Raw genomic sequence first — 7774 nt, 5'->3', positions numbered from 1 at the left:
GATGAACTTAGAATCACACAACTTACCTCAGTGGTACTTTTTTTATTTTCTTATTTTGATAGATAAGAACTACAGATTACCCATAAATAAAATATTCTAAAAATCCAGATGTTTACCTTTTTGCGAATAAAGTTTTCCCTCACATGATTTCCGCTGTATAAGAAATAGAGAAGAGGACTGTTGTCAATGCATCTCTTAGATCCACAAAGCTAAATGTGCTCTGCACTCAAAATCACAGAATATGTATTTAATCCAATGCTTCAGCTTCAAACTTTCCAACAAAATAAGAGATGGAAACAATTAAATATCATAGATATAATCTACTCAAAAGATTATAACTTAGTCCAAAGCATACAAAGTCAAATCAGATTAATAAGTAGATCAATAAGAAAAGAATAGTCTTCTAAAAGCTCCCTCATAAAATTAAGCTTACTGCACTGACAGAGGATACCAATAAAAAATTAACTAATAAATATATAAAATCAATTCAAAAGAAATGTGCAAGTACATAAATGAACTGACAGCTATTAGGGATTTCAGCATTATCCAAATAATTTTAAAAATCACATTTAAATTTAAGAAATCTTTTTATATGGAAACAAAACTCACAATCCACAAAAAGCTAACCTGTAATTTATCAGCACAATAAATATCTTCTCAGAAATGATACATAGCATATAATCTGATCACATTTAAAAAGGGCACCAAAATTTGAAATGGGAAATAGTAATATTCTTCATAATTTGCTGCAACCCACAAAATATCTTAATTTGGGGTAGAAACAGAAAGTTATTACATGCCAGGAAACTTATGTCATACACCATATATGTAGTAGCAGTTAGCAATTAAATCATAAATAAATTAACTTACAGTAATTTATGAAACATTAGTAGGAGGCACTTACACAAGTTGTTAGAAAAGTTTGGACAGATCTCACACCAACCATTTATATATATAGTTTATCTTGAGTCTATTGATCAAGTATTAACTAATGACACCAGATTTAAAAGAAGAGCTACTTATCAGGCAAACGTCAAAATTAAGGATGAACTTATGTACGCTCGAAAATGTTGAACTACTGACATAATAAGTTTGCTCACTAAGCATATTGTCTAAAATTCAAAGTTATGCAATGAGGGCATCTAATTTCTCTGAAATTATTGCAAATCAGTAAAATCAATATAAGAATCAAGAATACACCATAGATAACCATATTGCTACGATAAAAAAAATGGTTGTCCAGTAATAGAAAGTGCTGGTAGAGAACTCTTCAACTCACATATATGTGAACCTCACTCAAAAGATAACTTGTAAGAATTTCTTATCATTAAGTTAGTAATGGATCATATAGTGATACATACAGATTAATATTGGATAGTCATTTTAAAATTATCGAGGTTACTGGTATTCTAGATCTTATCATTAAAAGAAGCTCTTTATGGTAGATGTTAATTATAGGTGAAATAGAACCCACAACATTAGGAAGCTATGTCTGATTAGCTTATTTGGAAGCATTAACTTATAATTTCATCGAATTTTTTATTATAATAAGTTTATCGGGTTATAGGTTAAATCGCTGAGGGTTGTTTGGTTGGAAACAAGTTATCCCAGAATTAATTATCCCTAGTTAAGTTATCCTGGGATAAGTTATTCCACCATATATATGGAATAACTTATCTCATCACTAAGGTATAAAGTGTGAGATAAATAGTCTCAGAACTGCCTAATACCTCCAACCAAATGCAAGATAAAATAGCCATGAATTCCTTATACCTCACACCAAAAAACTCCTTGGGGAATAGGACAAATCGAGTCCTAAACCGATAACCCTAAAGTCCAATAACGCTAGATAGTTCTGCACCATTACATCAAAAACACAATATCGATAAATCAATAACATTTTTTGATTCGATTTATTGATTTTACCTGAAATATGTACAATCCTATTGTCACCCATATTATCAATTTATCATAATAGAAGAGATCAGAAACCAAGAAACTGTTATTCATTATTCATTCAGCTTTCAGAAATTCACAATCATATAGTTTGAGGGGGAAAAAATCAAACTAATAGACTAATGCAAAATTATGACGAAAGTTTTCAATGAACACCTCCTCACTTATTTCTGTTCAAGAAAACATTAATTGTGCAAAGGTCAAACTTACATGTAATTATCAATATCTTGTTCTTGACAGACTCTGTGAATGCATACAATCAAAGTTCTCAGCTGAGACTAAGAAGAGCTCCATCAACAACTTTGTGTGTTTGGGAGTAAAAAGACGGGGGTTGGTTCATCTTTTCAAGGAGAAGCATTGTAAATTCAAATTTCTTTCTTATCGAACCAAAACAGTGGAAAACCAACACTGACCATCTCTCTACTAAGATGATTACTATTAAGTCAAACAATACGGATAACACTAATCAAATTGTTCTACATTCAGAAAGAACAAATGCAATAACTTTGAGAAGAGTATTTCAAAAACATGATCATCTATAACTATAAAATTATCATTAATCTATAGCTATGATGTTTTTTGTCAAATATATTAACAAAGAAGAGTGAATGAAAAAAATTGACAGGAGATGAAAAAAAGAGTTACTTTATTCATCCATAAAAATTATTAGATTGGGTGTTAACAAAATATTTGAAGGGACTTTTTAAAAAAATTCAAATAGAAGTCTAATGCACATGAAATCAGTACTCATTGATATCTAATCCTAATAGACATTTTACACACAACATACCTTCCAAGAAAAAAAAAAAACATAGCAACCAAAAGAAAAAGGAAAGTTGAAAGAAAATTATAGTTCACTATATTTTGCTATTTTTTCTCTATTTTAAATTTCTAAGATCTTTTGGCTGAAACAAAAGGGTGAGAAGAGAACTTTCAATAAAGATTATGCTGAAAATAGCTCAAAAAAATCATATTAAAGTAACAAAGGCTATTTTTTCAATAAAAAGTTTCAAATTCCTTCCTTCTATAGGCATAAGAATATCACCAAGAACAATAACAACAAGGAATTCAGTCATGAAATCGAAAATTGTTAAAAGAACTCAAATACATGAAGAAAGAAAAGAAGGCCGAGAATAAAAAAAAAAAAAGATTCGAGCAATATTTGAGAGAGAATCATACATGAAATAGTAAGAAGACATAAGAGAATAAGGAAAAAACTCAGAGTAGAGATCGTGAAAAGTTTGGAGGAGGAGATCGGGAACAAGTACTCTGGAATAGCATATTGCATTTAACGAATTGTACAAGCAGAAAACTAAAACTGAATGTCAAAAGAAATGCCAACATCGCCTGAATAGACCTGTTACTAATAGCTGGACATTATTCTATCTAGCAGTAGTAATTCTGAAAGAACAAATATCAATCAGCAGTGGATCAAATGTATCTTCATATCTAAATTGTAGGTAACAACAGAAACTTAACTGATAAGAGCAAAGGAGTTTACAAGAGACTTATGATTATTTTTGCACAAGTAGTAGAAATGGGGAGAAGCTGAGTAACTGAGTTAAATCTGAAGCGTTGCCATGGAGGAACTACTCGGGAAAGAGAAATGCAGAAGAGAAACGAACGCGAGTAGACCATAGTTATCTAGATGTTTCGATACCTTTAAAGGTGGACAAAATATCTAAATTGTCATTATGTTAGCTGTGAAATTACGATGAAGTTAGAAATAGCATTTAACATACCACAACAAATGAATTAGACTACTTACCTTGTTCATTGAATTGATATTGGAAGGGCTGATATATTAAATCGTCCTTGTGAGTCCAAATGGCAGAGTTGGAGGCATGGAAGCCTAGCGTAACCATGATTCCTAACGGTCACGTACTAATGAAATCTCACACTTAGTGATGACGCTGAAAGAGGACGCTCCTAAGTATTCTTTAAAGTTGAAGGAGGAGAACTGAAGGTTGTTCTGTTTTGGAGAATAGTCGAGTAGCAAGCACAACCTACAAATAAAATGGAATTAACACTACTCGGTAGATAAAAGCAATTTATCGTGTACAATATATTTAACACACTAATCTTATGTAAGTAATTGAGAGGTCATTCAAAAGGTATAATCAAAAGGAAGATCATATACTGGTCATAAATTACCTCCCTTGTCCTGGGGTCGAGGATTAAATTTTTTTTTATCCTAAAGATCAAGAGATATCTTTGTTGTACAATAAAGGGCAAAATATAGGTTTCAAAAAGAGTACATAATTCTATTACTGTGATTGACGTGGATTAACAAATTTACGTGATGCAACATCAACAAATTGCCGTTGATGAAAAGCTCAGTATGTTCCACATTGATAGATATTGTGCCATAGTTATAAGCAGATGTTTTGTCCACATGATTTTTTTTTCAAGATATTCTCTAAAATGTCGGGTCCAGCTCCAACTCTATCTAATTAAATAGAGGGAAGATATAACATCTCAGATAATACAAATATTTAAAGTTGTTATTTATTGTGATGTATAGTACTCTTTACATAATTCATAATAATATATGTTACTCTCTTTATCGCAATCAAATTTGTAAAACATATATTTGAAAACGAATTTAATAAAAGTTGTTGCCTGTTTACATCAAAAGCAATTTGTATAGAAAAACAGATTTGAAAGAAAATCATCATTTATCGTCATCAACATCACCAAATAGAATAACTGATGTTTTAGTTTTATTTGTAAGAATTCTCGTGGATAATTATTATATGTTAATAAAACACGTTGGGTTATTCAATTGAGCAACTGTAAAGGGAAGTGTGTAAAAATAAAATGAATAAGCTCACACAAGTTTTTGAGTTAGATTTCAGTGTGCAAGATTTGCACGAAGTGAGAAGAAGATGAGCCCTCAAAGCATTTGTTACCGATCCCAGTAATTTAAATTCAATATCTGTCGAAAGGGCATAATCACTATGAATTTAACAATTGCCTATCTCTTCTATAAGGAATCGCGATATTGTAGACATTCTAATTCTAATATAGAGTAGGAATGAGAGAGAGAGAGAGAGAGAGAGAACTTAGAGCTAAGAGTATAGAAAAACCAAATTCAGATTACGATGTTTGGGAGAGAACAACCTAAGCCTTCACATCAGCCATAAAATTGAGAGAGACAAGTCTGAAGAAAACTGGAAGAAAATTGCTGCGAAATTTGAAGAAAAACATACCTGGAATCAGGAAGAATTGCAAATCGATTCATAGTTGTTGGAACAAGAGGGAGGGAAGACGTGACACTTCTAGAATTATGTTTGGGCATAGAGTGAGTTGAAATTTTGGATTTGGAGTGTGAAAAATTGAAGACAGATGATTCTAGAACTACTGACATAGTGCATTTGTTAGTGTAAATTATTGTTTTGCCCTTGGTCATCCTCTCATCACATTTCTATATAATAGAAATATATATACCTAAAATTCGTCCTAAAAAGGATAAGAGGTTGTAACAAATATAATTTAATATTTATATGCAGAATTGATCCTAAAGAGAACTTTTTCTGTCATACTTTTTTATGACAAGTCAATATTCAACAAAAACAGTTTTTGATGATTGACAACGCAGATCAAATTCTAAAAATGATAATCACAATAAAGTCACGTGAGAATAAATTAGAATCCACGTAAGGTTCTATAAATGGAGTAGCCGATCTATTGAAGAGCTTCTTATGGACTCAATTATTAGGATTTCCAGGACGCGCAAAAGAGGTTGACTATAAAGGAGAAAGTTGAATAATGAAACTTTAGATTTTGCACACAATGAATATTGTTGTTTTCAGCAAAAGGCAATAAGTGGCAGAAGCAGCGTACAATGGCTGAAGAAAGAAGAACTAGAATCAGGTTTTCAGTCTAATTAAGTTTATTGTTAAAGTAACTTGGAATCATTACTGAGTTGTAATAATTCTAAGTTTGAAAGTGAGTCTGTGAGAGTTGTAACAAGAAGTTGTTGTGACTTCTTGGAGAGTTATAAATATAACAGTTATAGTGAATCGTTGGAGTTGAGGTACTAGAGTTAGTTCCTTAGATTATAGAGTTGCAACCTGAAGCTGCTCTGTGAAGTTAGTGAGAAGTTGTTGAAAATCCTAGACGATGTAGGTCATGATTTTTGTTCCCTTGAGTAAGGAGGCTTTCCACAATAAAATTTTGTTATTTTGTGTTACGAAGTTATGTTGAAGTACTACAAGAACCAGGTTCTTATATCGAATTGGTGATACAGATTTCTTCACTTTCACCAAAAACAATTTAATCAACATTTTTGAGTTATAATATTTTACTTTCCATGTTTCATATCCTTTAAGCTTTTTTACTATCTTTTTCAATCTTCACATAAATTCAATTTGTTTAAAAGTTATATTCATTTTTCTCTATCAAATTCAATGTTCGATTTGTATGAGACATGTTGATTTTTAATTAATAATTATAAATGAATAATTAGCGGAAAGTAAAAGAAATTACCCTGTTGAATTCTCAATTTTAAGCCAACGCGTTTTTGAAAGTACAATTGCCCAAAGTTTTCAAAATGAATTAGGTGTATTTGTATATAAATATATATTTGTGTGCTTATATTCATAATTCCATTCTTCCACTTGTCTTTTAATAAATATAGTATTGTTAATGTTAAACTTTAAAATCGAACTCAAATTTTATTTCAACAGATCTCGTGATTTTTAACCCACTTTATTTTATCCCTAGGTCACACCCTTGAATATTTTATTAATATATATATTTTGTGATAATTGTGGTGACCAAGTCAATTTTATGTGTATCTTAACTAATTTCACTAAATATATGTTACCTTATACCAGTAATAAATACTAGATAACTCTATTCACAATGGGAAGATGAGAAAAATCATAGATGTCGTGATTTTCAACCACTTTATTAATAACTAGGTCAAACCTTTAAATATTATATAATAAAATATTATAACTAAATAAAAATAAAATAACTTGTACGATTTAAGTGCGAGAAAATTACTAATAATAATTGAAATATTCTATTAACTAATTTGTGTCATTAATAATTTTACTCAATCGTTTACTAATATATTTAGTCATGGCTTTAACTCATAGAGAGTATAAGTGTATGATATTTTCATAATATAAATGGTGTAAGTGTTTATATTTTAAAATACAAGAGATGTATTCAGAAATTAGATTATATTAGAGGAATATTTAATTTAATAAACCTTTAATCTCATGGGATACCTTTAATCAAAGACAAGTTGAGACTTTGATTTGGTTGCTATAAATAATGTTTGAAGATATTTATATTTTAATTAATGTTCCTTCCAATTACATTTTCATTTTCTAATCATAAACTAGTAATCCAAAAGTAAGAAAATTATGTTTGGGAAAAATTTCGAAAAAATTGGTAAATAGTGTTTGGTCATATAATTGGTTATCCCAAGTTTCCAAGTTTTAGAAAAAAAATAGAATTTGAGACAGATTTTTGTATTCGCGAATTTTTAAAAAATTCAAAAATTATCCAAAACCTTTATATTTTATAAAACACCCAACATTTATAATTTTAGACTAAATTTCATTCCTAGATTGTTGTACAAAATTTATACCGTTATATACATATTTTATACAATTTTTTATCCGAGCTTACTCTCCGAAGTCACTTCCAATTACAAGTAGTAATAGTACTTTTTCGTACACAAACAAATGTTATTTTCATTTTGTTTTCTTCTTCTTTTTTCGAACTCATATTATTTATGTTCGTTGTCATTACTTTTCACGAAACATTTTCATTATAAAATGACAATACAAACTTATGA

General features: G+C 29.8%; 1 long non-coding RNA gene across 1 annotated transcript in view; it reads right to left on the bottom strand.

Annotated features, from left to right (window-relative positions):
* Positions 1-5310, bottom strand: part of LOC102580752 (uncharacterized) — a 7113-nt gene extending 1803 nt beyond the window's left edge. The window contains exons 1-2 of the long non-coding RNA XR_367447.2: positions 5169-5310; positions 3725-3962 (exon numbers count right to left, since the gene is read on the bottom strand). This is a non-coding gene — a long non-coding RNA (uncharacterized lncRNA). The remainder of the gene's footprint in view (positions 1-3724; positions 3963-5168) is intronic.
* Between the last annotated feature and the right edge of the window lie 2464 nt (positions 5311-7774).

The sequence above is a fragment of the Solanum tuberosum genome, unplaced genomic scaffold, assembly GCF_000226075.1.
Source record: "Solanum tuberosum cultivar DM 1-3 516 R44 unplaced genomic scaffold, SolTub_3.0 scf00111, whole genome shotgun sequence".
NCBI classification, from domain to species: domain Eukaryota; kingdom Viridiplantae; phylum Streptophyta; class Magnoliopsida; order Solanales; family Solanaceae; genus Solanum; species Solanum tuberosum.
Note: the sequence above shows the minus strand (reverse complement) of the source record. Positions and strands in the feature narration are given on the sequence as shown.